Genomic DNA, 19734 nt, shown 5'->3' with positions numbered 1-19734 from the left:
GTATTTATGCGTTGTATAATGGGAGAGATATCAAGTTGCAAGTTGCACAAATGCCTTGAAGTTAAGGAACAGTTCGACGAGCAGACGAGATGGAATATGAGATATTTAATTAACTCCCTTCTCTACGTTCCGAGAAGTGCCTCTTGTTCCTCCCCAGTTGATAAGGGGAGAAGCGAATTGTTATATTCAGTTCCAAGATTCCCGGAGGTTTGGTTATTAAGACTTCCTAGTAATGTTTAGTAACTGCCTTTATTTCATCAAAAGGTAGCGTTAGCAACAATAACAATTCATAGAGTGATTATAAAGCAGTCTAGCTGAATATTGGGATCACTTTCTGCATTCTCTTTAATGGTGCTTTGTTAAATTAAAATTACTATTACAGGCAACATGCTCATTTGAACAATACATACATTTTATCTGAGCTAATAACATCGCAGATGATTTGTCACTTGTGTAACTTAAAGAGAGAGAGACCGAAAGAGGGAGACTGCAAACTGTATTGTTCTTTCTTACCTCTACAGTCTCTATGCAATTATTCAATGTTCCGCTGATAGACCGCAGACAACATACTCAATTTTGCACGTTTGGAAGTAACGTTAGTTACTTAACTTATTATTACTGGTAACTAAGGATAACTTTATAATAGTTCCTAATTATGAATTGGTGCAGCCAATTTGCTTTTTGTCATTTAGCGTGGTTTCTCTTCTTTTGGCTAATCGCGACCAGGAGAAGAAATGATAACTAGATGGAACTAATGAATGGACACTCACAAAGAATACCTATTTCCAGGCCGGGATTCAAACCCTGAACGTCTGGTGTCGTAGCGCACTGTTCTAACCACTCGGCCACGGATGTCGGGTGAGTCAGATTTCCTCCCCAGAGCTTGATTTCTATAAAAAAACTTTTGCAAGTGGTGGGACCAAAATGTTAAATGGTCCATCATGGAGAAAAGTTTGAGAAACACAGTAGCCTACCAGAAGGATAATTCTCGTCTACGATAAACTGCAGAGACAGTATTTAATTCGTTGATTAAAATTTAATGTACAGTAGTATTCATAGAATTTGCTTCAAGAGAAAGGGGTGGGAGACATGACTCTGTAGTCATCCACTTCTAACGATTTTCGCTGACAATTTTCATATTTTATCCTCTTTTCACATTTCCACACCGTTGTCTCAACTTATGCGCTGAAATCCGATACTTGTTCATTTCAAGAAGCTCTTCAGTTGTCTTCATCGCCGCCACACAGGTCCCAGGTTCGAGTCCTAGCTGGTTGTTCATTTGTGGGTGTCGCCTGATCAGAATCATCTAATCGCCATTCATCCTCATAGTGGCGATTAGCCTAAAGAGACAGAAAGGGGACAAATGCAATCCTCATCATTCAGAGGTTGCCACCAGGAATCGAACTCGCACGACAAGCGGGAAGGCTAACCGTTCGGCATTAGTCCGTTTACGTACTGCATTAAATCTGTAAAGATGGTTATCCAATTTACATTACGCGGACACACGTGCTTGTCAATCAGAGTATCTATAATGCCAAACACCGCCATTAGCATTGCAAAACAGTTGCTCCAATTGATTCCGGTGCACGTGCGACAAACAATCCTCCCCCGATGTTGAAAACGTGGGCGGTGTCAATTAAAGTCATCCGACCCGGAATAATTCAATCAAGAGGCTGTTTGCAGAGAACTAACTCTTCGACAATGAGAATACAGTTTCAGTCGTGTTCTGTTCTATACCATATACCAAGAAATAATCGAATCTGCTTCGGATACTCGATCCATAATCTCCTTCTTCCCCTTCCTCTTCCAAATCGAGCATTTTTTGTTCTTTTTCTCCCATATTACTTCCTGAGCAAGTTTTTGTAGCTCTCTCCACGAAAATAGATCAGTCAAGGATGGGGCTTCCCATTGCCTCTTCCACACCCCTGGCCCTCCAGGGTTGCTACACTTCTTCTAAGGTGCTCAGCCAACACTTCGCGTGTTGTACACTCACCTCACTTAGTACTGCGGTAGTTTGTTTCTTTATACAGAATATTTGCAGAAGATCCAATTGAACCTACAAGTGTATCAATATGCGCTGTGTAAAACACACCTTATTACCTTACTTGTGCGGTTCATTTTGTCGGTTGAAATTGTTGCTTATTGGCAACACTGTAGGTGAGCGACGTGACCTTGACTGGACTATTTTAATGACTTTAGTTTTAGCTTCGTATTTGCATTGTTGTTATTTTACGCGGCTCTTTCTGCCAGTTCTGGCTAATTGCGGTGGTGATTTTTATTTTTAGCATGTATATGTTTCATTTGTTTGTTATTTTAACATTAATCTGTTTTATTTGATTCTATTATCAAATTTATAGTTTTGGAATTTAGGTGCGATTAAAAGTGATACTGGAAGTGGGAGCCATTTTCTATTCTAGACATGTCTAAAACTATCCAACCTGGAACAGATATATGTGTTGTTGAATCTGTTGCCATGGCAGCAGTGGGCGATGAGACAGAACGTTGATTACGATGTGTGAGAAATTCTTTTTTAAGTAACTATTTTACAGAGAAAGGTTCCTGGCATTGTGATGCTGTATGTAAGTGTAGTGTAAGTATAGTGGTGTTAAATAACTGTGATTGTTCTTTAATGATAGAATAACAATAAACTTTAGTGAAGGTAATAAAATTATTTTTTTAATTCTTCCACTATCACGTTCTCAGAGGGCTCGTCGTAGCCGCATAAAGGAGAGTCTCATAACCCTACCTAGGACGGAGATTGGACAACTACCATGACGTGGTAATCCTGTGGGTCCGACACAAAGGAACCTCACAAGGATGAATGATAATTGCATAAACTTGATGCAGGGACACTGATGCCAAGGTGGAGACTCGAACGTTAAAACTTCGTTGGCGAGATCGCTTACCGCACACCGAGCCGACCCTAAACCCAGTTCAAATCCTGAGCAAGGAAAGAATTTTTCTCTGTAATTTCTTCATGTATTTAATGTAGTATACATCGCATTTTCTGCCAATGGTTGGCCAATCGCGAGGATGAGGAATGATGAATAGATCCAAACTGATGAAACTGAGACACACGTAGACTGACATGGAAAAAAGCTCTACAGCGGACTGCACTAGTTCCACTTCCGGAACCACAGATGTCAGCCTCTATCACGTAGTGATAGAGAGAATGGCATCTTAGTGCCTGACGTTTCATTCCGCTTGTTTCATTGTCTATTTTATCATTTCAGCTTTATCTTCATCGTCGCGATTAACAAAGAGGTGTTTAAAAGCTATATCAAAAGAAATAAAATTACAAATTTTACCCTCCCAGGTACTTTTAGGCAATAACGTGACAAGAACTCGTTTCTCTTTCCAATTTTACTCGGAATGCACAGCCTTAAAGGTAGGCAACCAGGTTGACCGCAGTACCAAGTGGGTTTCATAACGTCCAGGCGTTATATTCTCTAATCTAAACAGTTTCTCTGAAAACTGGTGAAGATATTACAGTGTCCACATGAAACCTCCCCAATTTCAAATTACAATTATGAGGAAGCTATTCAACATGAAGCCTTACGGTTTGCGGCATCATGTAAAGCAACTCAGAAAAGTTTTCTTTTCTTTAAATTTAGTGCACCTGTACATGGGCTTATATCGTAACCAATCACCTCTACCGTTTCATCAGATGTGCGTTTTCTGCCAGAACCTGACTGTCGGATAACACTTACGAACTTGTCACACTAAGCCTTAATTGTCTTTACGTCTGGTGGCTAACGTTAAAAAAATGTGTAGATATCTTTGGAACACCCTATATGTTAGTTTGTTGCTAGGTCATATTTTAAAATGAAAGAAGAAGGATTCTAAGAAATCAAATTCTGGCAAACAAAACGGGCTACCCATTCTCCCCATCGAGTCTCAATCTCGCTCGTAGAAAGAGACTTTACGCCTGAACGAATTCGCTTTCCCCGCCCGACCCCCGGCGATTTGGGTTTTGCTCAACGCTTTCCGCTGATCAAACAAGTGTTTCCAGGAGAAGTCGCCGGGAGACGTTCACACAGGCGGAGCAGCTCATCTGCATGTCGGGCCTCGTTCGAAAGGGAGGGAGGGATGCAAATAGAATGCAGATGAGGCTTCATGATTTCCCTTCGTGTGCGCTTAACTCTCTCCGAACTAGGGGATGAGTAGGGAAGGAAAGTGCAACAGATTGCAGCAGCCCCTCGCTAGGCGGTTATCGATATGGCGGAGTAAATATATTCTCTGCGACTGGTCACGCAAAGAGCTAGTTGAGAGAATGGCTGGCGCCCACACTCAGCACAAAGTGCTATCCAGCGTGCTAGAAACTGGATAAATAGCTAACTTACTCTCTAACCTTCTTAAACCTGAAGGTTTATGGCTGCAGCAACACAAGCCTTCCCTCTGTCCCTGTCCTGGCCAAGATCAATCCAAAAAATCCAATTTTGGATTCATTTCAGTTGCAGGTTCAAACCTCGCGAGTGACCATCCGGACTGACTTACTTCGTGATTATCTTTCACTTACTCCAAGTCAATGGTACCTTTAACGATGAGCACGAACGCTCGCTCACATTCCCTTGTACTTTTCCATCATCTCAAATGAAGTTTAACCAAACAGTACAAATAATAAAGAAAATAAATTAATCACGCTAATCCAATATATTATTCACATTCTTACAGAGCGCTTTTATGTATTTAAAAACACCATTCTTCTAATACACACACGTAACATCATCCCAATTGGCTATAAACCTACATGCAGAGAAAAAAAGACAAATGTATTGCTTGCTTCATTGAATTGATTGAATTAAGATATTTTGCGTCGCATTTCTACCCCTTTTCGCTAATGCGACGACGAGAGTGAGTGATGATACGATAAAGGCACACTCACAAAGAACACAAATGTCCCACCCAAGATTCGAGGGTCCCGACCTCTGGCGTCGTGGAGAGCTGTGCTAACCACTAAGCGCCGTTGCAATTGCGTTTATATATATCGTGCATATGAGTTACATATAACACGTTATAGAATTTGACAACATGGTACAAATTATTTTTCAGAAAGATTTCTAACACTCTGACTGCATCCTTGCAGACCTCCTTTTCTGAAGAAAATGAGAAATACCTAATTTTTCTCTTCATAATTTCATTCAAAATGCTCTCGAGTTGAATCTCCCCATATAAATCGCCCTTTTCCCAGTATATGTAGTGCATTAATAAAACAGAATATCATGAATCGACTCAAATATGTGTGCATTATACGGCACATGCATGTAAGTTATTGTTATTTGTTTAAAACATCTATTCGAAACAACACAATATATTATTTGTATACTAGCTTCCGTCTCTGTTGTTTAAATGAAACATAGTACAGATGAGTAGGGATGCGGATGCAGTACTTTTGTTTCCTGTTGTATATCACCTCCGGTCATCTCCATCTCCTGGAATGAGCCCACCTACATAGGAGTGTTCCATAGGAAACGGAGGTGACAAAAGTGACAATAGATAGCAGCACTGTCAAGTAGACAAGTTAAGTGTACCATCAGGTAGCTCTCTTTATTCCGTGGTATGTGTACCCTTCCATTTATTGTTACCGCAAGTTCATGGCAGTTGGGAGTACAGAACGTAGAGTAGCCAGTGTTCCACCACGATGCAGAAGTAAGTGTAGGCGCATCTCTCTACTAATAACTTCATTGTATAACTTGTAAGAGTATAATGTGTACTATCGCTAACAACTTAAGCATTAGTATAACTTGTACATGTATATCAACGTACACCAAAACACGACCACTATGAATTTTGAACATAGACTTACACGGTACAAATATGTTTTTCCGTATGTTAATTTAAACATAAAGAGTTACTGCAAATCTAAACTGCTCAAGGGCTCTTTCGATAATACATGCGTTAAATAGTTTTCGTTTTTCATCTTTTCAGATAGCCACCAGTCTTCCCATTGTACACTCTTCCTACTAGAAGGTATGTATTAAATTGCAAATCAGTTTATCTGATTAATTTTCCATTATTGTTCATCGGATTGGACAATCAAGGATCTCGGTTTCGTTCTGAGGTGGAGACACATTACGCAGTGCTTGGAATCCTACATAAAACTATAGGTTCAGTCCCGACTACTATATCTGAACATAGACTACCGTAATGGTACAGTCGTATCCTTGTAATTAAGGTGTCTAGTGTTCGATACCCGGTGGAGGCATATAATGGTTCGGTTCTCACTTTAAACTGCAGTTCTAGTCCCGATTAGCCCATCTGTGGATAAAGCAGGCATAAAAGAAACTTTTACGTCAGGATTGGACACTATGTACAAATGTATTCTCGCCATTTCAGTAGCTTACTGTTGAACATACCTGTTTCTCCACATTTCGTTCGATTTGTTTTTTACTTCGATTTCCTGTAATTTTTCATTACAAGTTAATGCGAAATGTATGATTATGGTAATCGGAGATTTATTGTTACAACAAATTGTTGGCCATAAATGTCTGCTCACATATAAATAGAAATCCCAATCTTCTATGATATAATGACGTCACTGTTAATCAGACAGCTTTCAAATAAGTCAATGACGCAATCTTATATGACATTTAATGGGCCAACTTGACCTGAGACAGGCTCCGTGGGAGGGGCGTGATCAGCGAAACAGGTACCAGGTTCGAAACCTGCGTAAAGAAAATATGTATGATCGTATTTGCCCCGTTACAAATTTCATCCGTTCATCATTCATCTTCATCGTCGCGATTCATCCAAGAGTAAAATAAAGGAAATAGATGGAAATAAAATATATGAGTATAATATGTGGCAAGTATTAAATTTGTAAGCTGATACAAAGGCACACGACAATCGCGAATAATATTCAATCAATTAGCATGGTGTAAAATTTTTCGTTTGGAGGATACAAAGTTATATATACATTCTATTTTAGAACAGGCCACAGATCTGTCAATTTTGAAAATGATACTTGCTTCTACTGCTAATAGAAAAATCAATATTTACAAAATGATTTTGAATGTTTTAAAAATTTTAAACTATTTTTAGCACGTTTTAAAAACATCATGGAAAGATAAACTCTAGGCTTCATTGCATCATTTTGGATTCATTTCAAACAGTTTTTACTTCCCTATAAAGTGTTCGGAGATCACAGATCACGTGAGGTAACTGGTGCCACAATGTATTAGCACAATAGTTTCACCGTAATCTGACGTTTTTTTTAAATAGGGTGGTAATGTGGACAAACTAATCTTCTTGAAGTTTTGGTGCTAAAAACGAGATTCTTTTAAAGGCAATACCTTGCATTTGTCAAATTACAATTAATTTGTTTTTGTTTATGTAGTAGATTTCTGTATGTAGTGTTGCACAAGTTTGCTGCATTTTAGCACAGAGCTATTGCTGATCAAAATATATTTCCAACTTTGAGTTAAGGAGAATAAGTCTTTGGGACCCACTTGCAGTCAGTTCTGAGCCACTGCAAAAGCCTTTCCACCCATCTGCCTGCGAACTGTGGCCATTGTCGAACTTCCTCCTCCATTAGTAAACTTGCTGGTGTGGTAAGCATGCACAGAGGTATTGAATTTTCATTTGCCGAGAAATTTCTGTAAGTTTTAGGCTGACAGACAGCAAGAAACCACAACTCTTCACTGCTGCAAGTGTGTAGAGGAGGCGCCATCTATAAAATAACAAAAATGGTGTTTTGAAGCTTACTTGATTAGTGTTGCAGCCTTGAGATCGTTTTGTAAATAACAGTTGATACCTCATGTAAATTTGAGCTGTATACAGTCTGTGCTACAATTTTTATGGGACCTTTTTAAGGTTTTTATTTGAATCTTGAAATATTTGAAGGGGTGCACCCTGTTCCTGCACCACTGCAAATTGATATTTCATCAAACTACATAAGAGACGTTAACGGTAACCTTGCGACATTTTAGCAAGGGATTTTTCTATGTAGGTTTTTCTTGTAGTGTGTTACCTTGGCTCGCCTTTTCTGTGGGCACAGTAAACAGTCCAACCCTTAGCACTCGTTTGGAGCGATCTCGCTGAATACACCACCCTTGACGCTTGTTTCAACGCCTCAAGTTGGTCATCCTGGCGACAATCAAGCCGCTTCAATTCGGGTACAATTAACACGCGGACGGACAGCAGTCTGTCCATAGATCTTTCGGACACCGTGAAGCGTCTTCGAGTAATTGTGCACCCCTAACGACGAGGACAAAGGAGTGACTAGAGGCGTAGCAACATTGCTTCCTCGGGGAGACACTCCACAAGATGAGAAGCAGTGGTCGCCTAGGAGACGACGTGCTCTTTCTCCTCTCTCTCTCTCTCTCTCCACCGATGAAGTCCCGAGGAACGCCTGGATTCTTCTTTTTCCTTCAGCTTCGTTCCTCAGAAGATGCCTTCTTTCGTAGAAACCTGGGGCGAAGAAACAGCAATGGAATGTTCATATAAGAAGCGTCCTCCTCGCCGATACAGGAAACGGGATGGAGTCGTGTCCAAAGAGGGAGCCTATTCATGGGAAGTGTCTTATTATAGCACCGTTGGACCATAAGGAAAGAAACACATTTCTAAAAGCCTGACGAGTTACGTTCGGCATCCATTGTGGAAATGCCTTCGTCCGTGGTATAGGATTTGATCTAGTCGGGAAGAAGGAGATTCAAGGAAGATCCATTGGGTTTTCGGGAATGTCTCTTACTATCTGACAAATCACGCATAACGTTGGTTCTCGGAAAGTGTAGTTTCGTTAAAATATATATAGGTGCACTGCACTGAGCTTGTCTCAAGTTACAGGAGAGTGTACGTAGCTAAACGTTAGGGAAGGATTCAGATGGGTGCAAGTAGTAGGATCAGCCCGGTTCACAGCCCGAAAATGAGGCTCGGTGAGGCTCGCCTTAATAGATTTCTCTCGTAAGGCATGAGCCTCATTTTCACGCAGTGTTGCCAACTCCTTACCCGAAAAAATCACCAAGGTTTTTGGGTCTAACCTAACCTAAGGCAAAGAGTTGGCAACACTGCAAAGCAAGCCTCAAGCAGTGTTGCCAACTTGTTCTTGACCTATTTTTTATTTTACGACGTTTTATGCACTAAACTAACCTACAATGAGAGTAGAGCAGGTGCACCGGTTCACCAACCGAAAATGGCGCTCGGTGGCGCTCGCAGTGTTACCAACTCCTCACTTGAAAAATCACCAAGGTTTTTGTTTTTGGGTCTAACCTAACCTCAAGCAAGAAGCTGGCAACACTGCTTGAGGCTTTTCTCGCAGTGTGGCCAACTCCTCACTTGAAAAAATCACCAAGGTTTGTTTTTGGGTCTAACCTAACCTCAAGCAAGGAGCTGGCAATACTGCTTGAGGCTTGTCTTGCTGTATTGCCAACTCGGGTGAGGTGTAGCCTTTTACAGTGTATGTTAACGTCACTAGCAGTGTTGCCAACTCGGCGTAGCTTTTTATGGTGTATAATTTTTTAGTGTGTGTGAGTGTACATGTGTTGCCAACTCGGCGTAGCTTTTTGGGTGTATGTTAACCTCACAGTGTTGCCAACTCGGCGTAGCTTTTTGGGTGTTAACCCCAGTGTTTCTAATTCGGCGTAGCCTTTCACGGTGTATAATTTTTTAGTTTTTTGAGGGGGTTTTGCCAACCCATCCGAAGATTCCACTATATCTTTCACTGGCTAAGCTAACCTACAAATAGTGGCAGTACTGACGAGGCTCGAATTATTATTTGAGGCTCGAATTATTATTTGACGCTCGAATTATTATTTGAGGCTCGAAACGAATCGCTAAATATAAAATAAAATAACAATGCCTATGAACCTGTTTGGCTTCAGGAAGCAGGCTATGGAGGCATTCGCCCAAAGTGCACCGTCGCCACCTGCGAGCTTGGACCTGTTGCCCTCCCTATTGTCTAAACTCAACGGTTTGTTGATTATACACTTGAATAGCATCCTGACCCAGTACGACGAGGATGTGGGCAAGATTTTCTACATATTCAACAACAACTTGAATTATTACCAGTTCCCCATCTCCGGCAAACTGCAGTTTGACATGAATCCCGAGAATAAAGGAGAGTTGCCAACATTTTACTCGAAAAGTCACCAAGATTTTTGTTTTTGTCTAACCTAACCTAAAGCGAGGAGCTGGCAATTCTGCTTGAGGCCTTACAGTGCATAAAGCAATTTGCCAACCTACTGGTATTTTTGCCATAGTTTTTTTACAAAAAAAAAAAAAAGAGAGAGGGAAGAGTTAAACAACCGGCAGTATTGCCAACATCTATCTACAGCTTTTTTACTTGGCAAGGGTTTTAGCCAATTTAGCAAGGAGTGCCGGCAACAAATATATACTGCCGTAAAAGAGAAAGAGATGGATGGATAGCAACACAGTATGTGTGTGCGTGTGTGCGTATAATATGTAGTATTATTAACTAGAGTGTGTTGGCAACCCATCTGCAACTAAAAAAGATAGAGATACCTATTGCTGTAAGATAAAGAGAGAGACTAAACTGGCAACAGTGGTGAGCGAATACGTATTATTTCCAAGTCCCGGGCAACACTGGCAACATCAATTGCGGTTCAGTGTTGCCAACTCACCTCAAGAATATTTCACCATATGATATTTTACAGGCGAAGCTAACCTACGAATGGGAGTTGGCAATACTGACTAGTGGAGGTAGCCAGGGCTGCGTCCGAATTAGCAACAGATGTTACCTAGAGCGCTGTTCCATCCGGGACTCAGCCAATCTCTGTTGTCCGAATTTGCGGTAGACGTGGAGTTGGAGGGAAGAGCAGAGAGGCGCGACAGATGCATGCTTGAACTTGCTGTGACGCTGCGCTTGGCAGCCATATTCTAACTTTCTCTTTGTACAGACAATATTTACTGATTAGAGGATGTAAAACTCAGTTATATTTTAATATTTTATCGATAATACTGAATGCAGAAAAATTGTAAATGATGAAATAGTGTGTTATATTTTTAATATGAGTAGTAAATAGGTGGAAATTATTGTCATGTTTGTTTGCGCCCCAGAGCGCGGTGGGTGAAGTTCGGGCTGATACCTGGCGGGAAAAGTGACAGCCGTACTACAAGGGGACATGCAGATTCGGACGACTTGGACGTGACTTCGACGGCATGCGAGAGCAACGGGAGAGAACGGGATGGAGTGCTTGCCAATCCGGACACGGCTTTTTCTCTCGGGAACGATGTGCCACACACACACGCGCGCGCCTATTTATCTATCATGGGTAGATCATGTTCTGCGCATTTATTTGTTGCGCTGACACAGCGTGATGAGTAAATGCTTTTTCTTATTTTTGAAGTATGAATGCATTTTATTGTAATCTTCCAAGTCTCGGGGACACCAATGTTTGTATATCGCGATTTTTGTAAACCTCTCTCGGGAACAATGTGCCACACACACACACACCAACATTGCTGTAAGATGAGGAGGGAGAGAGACCTATAGCTGGCAACAGTGGTGAGCGAATACGTATTATTTCCAAGTCCCGGGCGCCAATGTATATCGGGATTTTTGTAAACCTCTCTCGCGGGAACGATGTGCCACACATGTGTGCGCGTGCTTCTTATTATTTTTGTATTGTGATGCAAACAAACAAATAATAATTTTTTTATTTTTTAGGATTTCTGGCCTCTATAACCTCGCCAGGGTGCGTGGGTGCTCAACACCAGTTCTAACGGTCATAGCTATCAAAAGCCTAATGCCTCTGTAGAGTTTTGTGAGTTATTATTTTTTTAATTTGCGCATCGAACTAACTTATATTGGATTTTGATCGTAGTGTGCAGTGTTAATTTGATCAGAGGTGCCTTATTGGCTGGATTGTTGTTATTCTGCAGCACTGTTGAGGTGAAATCCAAATTGTACATGTGCTTGTCGAAATGTTTTTGTATGCGTGGAAGAGTGTGCTTGGACCAGTAGGGAAATTTATTTTTCGCACCGAGGTCTGTCGCGAAAGTCTTCGTGCTTGAATTATGCGAGAGAGTTGTTGTCGAAGATTCGTCCAATAGGAGTTGGCAACACTGACTAGTTGCTTCACAATTTTTTTGTTTTTTAAATATATGATATTTCACAGGTGAGGCTAACCTACAAGTTACAAGTTGACGGCGTAATCTTCTATAAGATGATAAGTATGCAATAAGATGAAGAAGATGCTAACTGGCAATAGCGGTGTTAATGTTTCTAGCTTTCTACCCCCTCTCACCGGGCTTCCTCCCTCTTATGGTGCAGTGGTATTTAAGGATTCGATACTTGCACAAGTGGTTTTTGAAACTGTAGGTCCACCCCTGATTAGTCTTACTTACAGGGGACTCTTGTAAACACTACGAGGACGAAAAAAAAGCATATTTTTGTTTTTCTACATGTATGTATGTATGTAATGCGATTTGTGTGGGGGTCAAAATTTTGAATTTACGGCTTAATTAATCTGCATGAATGCTTAATGTTTGATTTTTCTTATTTCTAGTTTGATATGAGATATACACAATTTTATTTTTTGAAGTACAGTTAATATTACCTAGTTTGGGTTAAGCTGTAACATACAACTAGCGATCGACACGACCACCTGACACACAGACAGAGAGAGTGTGAGTAAATTCAAAGTGTGATTTATTGTGAACTAAACTAACCTCACTTACCTACCTACATATAGTCTTACAGGTAACTCAAAAAGCAGAAAGTAGTACATAGCATGACAAGTCGATCTATCGTAAACTAAACTAACCTCACTCGCCCATTCACATATAGCCTTACAGGTGACTCAAAGGCAGAAAGGCAGTTATATCACTTGTAAGGGTCAACACACAAGATTTATTGCAAACTAAATTAACCTACGACATAAGCCATGGACACATCTTCCAGATAGGGTATAAGCAACTCACCTTTTGCAATTGTATAACGGGGAAAATTAACCTACAGCTGGCAACACTGTTTGAGTTGCTTTCGACGAGCCAAACTCAAATAGGCTAAAGCTAATCTTCTACAGCTAGAAGCTTGAAACATATACCCTCGCAGAGTATGCCAACTTACCTTATGTAAAAATATTACCTAGTACGGTTAAGCTGTGACATACAACTAACGATCAACACGACCACCTGACACACATACGGAGAGAGTGAGACAGCTTATACGCAATATATTCCTACACATGTACTGGGTTTAAAAGGTAATTTGCAACAACTATTTCATTCACTCCCTATCAAAATCTTCTAACCATATGTTTTTGACACTTGCCGCCAGAACATGGTGGTTTTAGACTGTAAATTCAACCCGATTATTCTATTTGTGCATGATGCCTGCATTTGGAATATTTTATTCTTGGCATACGGTATTTTGCGTGCTCCAGTAACCTTGCGCTCGATTCACGGAAGCTATGACGTGTATTTCCTGTTTCGCGAACATGCGAGAATTTTTCACAATAGATAATATATTGCAAGAGCGAGTTGTTTGTGTATATAAATCTAGTTTTGGAAATAGACATGAATATAATGTCAAAAATTATTGCATAACTTAAAAATATTGATATTTATTGCACTAGCAAAGGTAAATGTGGAATGCCCCGCCCCCTCAGCTGTTAGGTTAAACACCATAAAAATTTTATTACTGATAGCAAGCATTCTCATATCGACAAAACAGATCTAGTAATGAGCTGTCTTGCAAGTCTCCCGAGTGAAGGAATATGATGCCACTATAAACTGTAAACAAGATATGCAGTCCCTCGCATGAGATGTACGAGGCTTATGAACCTCGACCTATAGAGTTGTACAATGGATGTTTTTTTTTTTAAGCATAGCGGTGTGTTTTCGTTTATTTCAATGTCATCGAGCGGGCATGTAAAGAAGGGGAGAGAAAAAAAAGGAGGAGGGGTTATAACGGATAATTCATATTTCGATTTCAATATTTTTGCTAGTCACGATTCACCTGCTATCTAGAAGGACACTGGACGAAGGCTAAAAGCGAGTGAAGGAGAGAAATGTTATTTTTTTTATCTTTTTGATTGTGTGTGATGAAATAGTTTTAGATAATAATAGTAGGCTAATAGAATTGTAGAAAACGGCTGTATCGTGATGCGAGGCTGAAAGCAATTTCGAAAGCAGTCTCGGGCATCTTCGCGTTCAGCCAACAAGGAAAATGCACATGGAGGGCGCAACGGTATTGTCCATGGATGGTTTTTCTGAATAAACATACATATCAGTTTTTGCAGTCTCCAGATGGGACCGGAGCTTTTGTTTTGGTTGGACAAGGGGGTTCAGATAAATACATGGACATCAAAATAAAAGAAAAAAATTTACTCCACTGCTCACATGTATTGAGTCTTCCAATAACACACCTCGCGGGGGCGTACCTACATGTATGCAAAATATAGTTAATGTCTTATTTCTCGAACCTGTGGTCTGTAGATTTGCTTTTGTTGGCAACAGAAACAGAAAAAATGGCACCATGTTATTGAATACTGATATGGGTGTACTGTAATCATAACAATTTTTCTAGCTAAAAATCTATGTCGAAAAGCAATGTTGGGTGACTTGTCTGTGTTGGGTCTTATTAACAACTTCACAGCTGTACCTGCACAACTCATCGACTACAAGGCAACAATGTTAGGAAATGTGTGCGTGGCTCCGAGAATACAATTTAAAATCACTAATGTGGCATGAACCCCCTCCACTTGTGTGTATTTGAATATGCGAAAATTAGACATTTTGAATAATCGATGAGAACAATCACAAAATCAGGTTGCACCTGTATGACGTGTTCAAACTTCAGACGATTTTTGTTAATCTACAAAAGCCAAGTGTGAACGGAGATTACTACGAAAATTGGGGAAAAGAAAAGAAGCGAGGCTATTTTGGCTAATGGCAACGATGAGGATGAATAATGGTTGTTTTGATAAAATTGACGAAGTCAATATGCCTAGCCTAAAATAAAATTCAACAATTAATGTTAAACATTTGCCACTCTGAAATGGCGACGGCTATCATCATAATATCACTTGTTTCTAACCTGTTCATATTGGCCCTCTCTCTACCCCTCCATAAATTCGATTCGAAAGGCACAATCATTCCAGTTCTTGAATAAGACTCGCATATGCCCTCAGAAAAAACAAGAGAAGAAATAAATAAATCAAGTCATGTATATTCTTCATCCCCCCCAATTTTCTTCCACAACACCGCACGAAGCCTCGAGTTTCGGATATTGTTGTTGTGCGACAGGATAGGATAGATGAACCGTATGTTTACCGAGGACCAGACGTAATCAAACATTTTTTTTGAAAAGATAGTTGAAGAGGTTGAGACCATTGGCAGCCTCTTACGCGAATCGAAACCAAATGCTCCTATTATCCAGCGATGAACTTCAATCTCACAATAACATTGAAACGTGTCCGGTGTGCGATCAAAGGTTTTACCGACGAGAACCGGAAAGTAATTTCATCATAATTATTTCACCGGAAACTACATCGGTGGAATCTGTAACATAATGTATTTATGTATGTGTTTGACAATCATATATCACTTACTAGAACAATTTTCACATTGTTTTCACTATGTAAGATGATATTTTATTTATATTTACGATAAAATAGAGGTTTGGGTGTAATAACAGTTTTTATTAATTAATTTAGAGATGTATTTTTTATTTGTTGAGTTAATGATTAGGTTAATTTGTTATTTTCTCGCGAAAAAAAAGAGGGGACCACAGCTGAAAGAAAATACACAACTTGTATTATTGAGGTCAAGAGTTTGTTTTAACATCACTTTTTGCACACATAGGCTAATCACGACTCGGGATATGTTTAAAATGGAATCTGAAACATTGATTATGCGACCTGACTGGAACTCGGAATAGGACACACTGATTACAAAACGTCGATATATTACCACTTGGTAAGAAATTGAAGTGTTTCAATTCACACACACACTCACAATTTAAAACAACTAAACTGATCGCAGGCCCAACTGGTGGCTGGCATACACAACTATCCATCCACCAGTTGTCTTCTGGGGCGTGTGTCTCGATGAGTGTCAACAACCTCCATTGTGAAGTAAAATCTGTAGGGGTAACATCACTCTCCAATTACAATGTTGGCAAACTTTCCAACTTCATCGTGAACGACGACAAAGGTATCGGCTACCTGATAAAAATTATCAACACGCTGCCTCCGAGATTCTGGAACGTTGCCGAAGGAAAGGGACTCGTGAACGACATCATCAACAAGTTATTTTTCGAGATGCATTTACCTGGCTACCAATACTGCGAACCGGGTACCAAACTCGAGAAAAGATTGGAGAGAGGAGACAAGGGTGTGAATCCGTTGGACGCGGCATGCAAAGATTACGATATTGCTTACAATACGCACACGAATTTGGATGCACGTCACGAAGCAGACAAGAAATTGGAGCATGTCGCTTTCAGGAGGGTCATGAGCAGAGACGTTTTTTTTTTTTTTTTTTTGGGAGAAAAAGTTGTAGCATTGGGCATCACTATCGCCATGAACACGAAACAAAAATTTGGATGGGGAATCCTACCTAGAGTTATTTTTAACTGGCAACGAGGTGATCTTGGTCAGCACGACGAACCCTCAGCTGTTATAGAAGATATCTGAAACCAGCTTACACTAGTTACTTATAGCTCCCCCAATTTTCTCACGATGGTGGGTTGCTACCGACCCTATACGTAGGCCGGATAAATTCCGACCAGAGCCGGATTCGAACCTATGCCGTCTCGCAGCGAACAATCTCAAGACGAGTGAACGCCGTAACTCGCTCAGCTATGGAGGAGGACTCTCTCTCTCTCTACTCTTTCTCTAATTTTCATCATTATTGTTAAAATTAATCCAAGAGAAAATATATATTTTGTGTTGACATGGGAAATATGCAATAAAAAAATGCATGATCAATAGTTAAGGTCAAAATCTGAATAAACAGTGAGGGTGATACACGCAAGCTTCCAGGCATGTGATTTGCACAGAATTAAATATAAAATGAGAGATGGAAGGTTTTTGTTACTATTAGAATTTAAGGACGGAAAATATGTACAGCGAATGAATACTACGTTTGACTAATCGTGAAGATGAGTATCACAGTACGTTTTTATCGTTCTTATATAAACGTTGAAACGTTCTTATACGTTCTTAAACGTTTCAACGTTTATATAAGAACGATAAAAACGTACTGTGATACTCATCTTCACGATTAGTCAAACGTAGTATTCATTCGCTGTACATATTTTCCGTCCTTAAATTCTAATAGTAACAAAAACCTTCCATCTCTCATTTTATATTTAATTCTGTGCAAATCACATGCCTGGAAGCTTGCGTGTATCACCCTCACTGTTTATTCAGATTTTGACCTTAACTATTGATCATGCATTTTTTTATTGCATATTTCCCATGTCAACACAAAATATATATTTTCTCTTGGATTAATTTTAACAATAATGATGAAAATTAGAGAAAGAGTAGAGAGAGAGAGAGAGTCCTCCTCCATAGCTGAGCGAGTTACGGCGTTCACTCGTCTTGAGATTGTTCGCTGCGAGACGGCATAGGTTCGAATCCGGCTCTGGTCGGAATTTATCCGGCCTACGTATAGGGTCGGTAGCAACCCACCATCGTGAGAAAATTGGGGGAGCTATAAGTAACTAGTGTAAGCTGGTTTCAGATATCTTCTATAACAGCTGAGGGTTCGTCGTGCTGACCAAGATCACCTCGTTGCCAGTTAAAAATAACTCTAGGTAGGATTCCCCATCCAAATTTTTGTTTCGTGTTCATGGCGATAGTGATGCCCAATGCTACAACTTTTTCTCCCAAAAAAAAAAAAAAAAAAAACGTCTCTGCTCATGACCCTCCTGAAAGCGACATGCTCCAATTTCTTGTCTGCTTCGTGACGTGCATCCAAATTCGTGTGCGTATTGTAAGCAATATCGTAATCTTTGCATGCCGCGTCCAACGGATTCACACCCTTGTCTCCTCTCTCCAATCTTTTCTCGAGTTTGGTACCCGGTTCGCAGTATTGGTAGCCAGGTAAATGCATCTCGAAAAATAACTTGTTGATGATGTCGTTCACGAGTCCCTTTCCTTCGGCAACGTTCCAGAATCTCGGAGGCAGCGTGTTGATAATTTTTATCAGGTAGCCGATACCTTTGTCGTCGTTCACGATGAAGTTGGAAAGTTTGCCAACATTGTAATTGGAGAGTGATGTTACCCCTACAGATTTTACTTCACAATGGAGGTTGTTGACACTCATCGAGACACACGCCCCAGAAGACAACTGGTGGATGGATAGTTGTGTATGCCAGCCACCAGTTGGGCCTGCGATCAGTTTAGTTGTTTTAAATTGTGAGTGTGTGTGTGAATTGAAACACTTCAATTTCTTACCAAGTGGTAATATATCGACGTTTTGTAATCAGTGTGTCCTATTCCGAGTTCCAGTCAGGTCGCATAATCAATGTTTCAGATTCCATTTTAAACATATCCCGAGTCGTGATTAGCCTATGTGTGCAAAAAGTGATGTTAAAACAAACTCTTGACCTCAATAATACAAGTTGTGTATTTTCTTTCAGCTGTGGTCCCCTCTTTTTTTTTCGCGAGAAAATAACAAATTAACCTAATCATTAACTCAACAAATAAAAAATACATCTCTAAATTAATTAATAAAAACTGTTATTACACCCAAACCTCTATTTTATCGTAAATATAAATAAAATATCATCTTACATAGTGAAAACAATGTGAAAATTGTTCTAGTAAGTGATATATGATTGTCAAACACATACATAAATACATTATGTTACAGATTCCACCGATGTAGTTTCCGGTGAAATAATTATGATGAAATTACTTTCCGGTTCTCGTCGGTAAAACCTTTGATCGCACACCGGACACGTTTCAATGTTATTGTGAGATTGAAGTTCATCGCTGGATAATAGGAGCATTTGGTTTCGATTCGCGTAAGAGGCTGCCAATGGTCTCAACCTCTTCAACTATCTTTTCAAAAAAAATGTTTGATTACGTCTGGTCCTCGGTAAACATACGGTTCATCTATCCTATCCTGTCGCACAACAACAATATCCGAAACTCGAGGCTTCGTGCGGTGTTGTGGAAGAAAATTGGGGGGGATGAAGAATATACATGACTTGATTTATTTATTTCTTCTCTTGTTTTTTCTGAGGGCATATGCGAGTCTTATTCAAGAACTGGAATGATTGTGCCTTTCGAATCGAATTTATGGAGGGGTAGAGAGAGGGCCAATATGAACAGGTTAGAAACAAGTGATATTATGATGATAGCCGTCGCCATTTCAGAGTGGCAAATGTTTAACATTAATTGTTGAATTTTATTTTAGGCTAGGCATATTGACTTCGTCAATTTTATCAAAACAACCATTATTCATCCTCATCGTTGCCATTAGCCAAAATAGCCTCGCTTCTTTTCTTTTCCCCAATTTTCGTAGTAATCTCCGTTCACACTTGGCTTTTGTAGATTAACAAAAATCGTCTGAAGTTTGAACACGTCATACAGGTGCAACCTGATTTTGTGATTGTTCTCATCGATTATTCAAAATGTCTAATTTTCGCATATTCAAATACACACAAGTGGAGGGGGTTCATGCCACATTAGTGATTTTAAATTGTATTCTCGGAGCCACGCACACATTTCCTAACATTGTTGCCTTGTAGTCGATGAGTTGTGCAGGTACAGCTGTGAAGTTGTTAATAAGACCCAACACAGACAAGTCACCCAA

At 39.9% G+C, this 19734-nt stretch overlaps 1 protein-coding gene across 1 annotated transcript in view; it reads left to right on the top strand.

Moving 5' to 3' along the window:
- LOC145995267 (uncharacterized) overlaps positions 1 to 19734 on the top strand; it is a 182838-nt gene that overhangs the window by 89132 nt on the left and 73972 nt on the right. The window contains exon 2 of the mRNA XM_083131850.1: positions 5929 to 5970. The gene's annotated coding sequence lies outside the window, so the exon portion shown is untranslated. The remainder of the gene's footprint in view (positions 1 to 5928; positions 5971 to 19734) is intronic.

Source organism: Lepisma saccharinum, chromosome 11 (assembly GCF_977018435.1).
Source record: "Lepisma saccharinum chromosome 11, izLepSacc3.1, whole genome shotgun sequence".
Taxonomy (NCBI): domain Eukaryota; kingdom Metazoa; phylum Arthropoda; class Insecta; order Zygentoma; family Lepismatidae; genus Lepisma; species Lepisma saccharinum.
The sequence above is the reverse complement of the archived record's forward strand: the minus strand, read 5'-3'. Positions and strand labels throughout refer to the sequence as shown.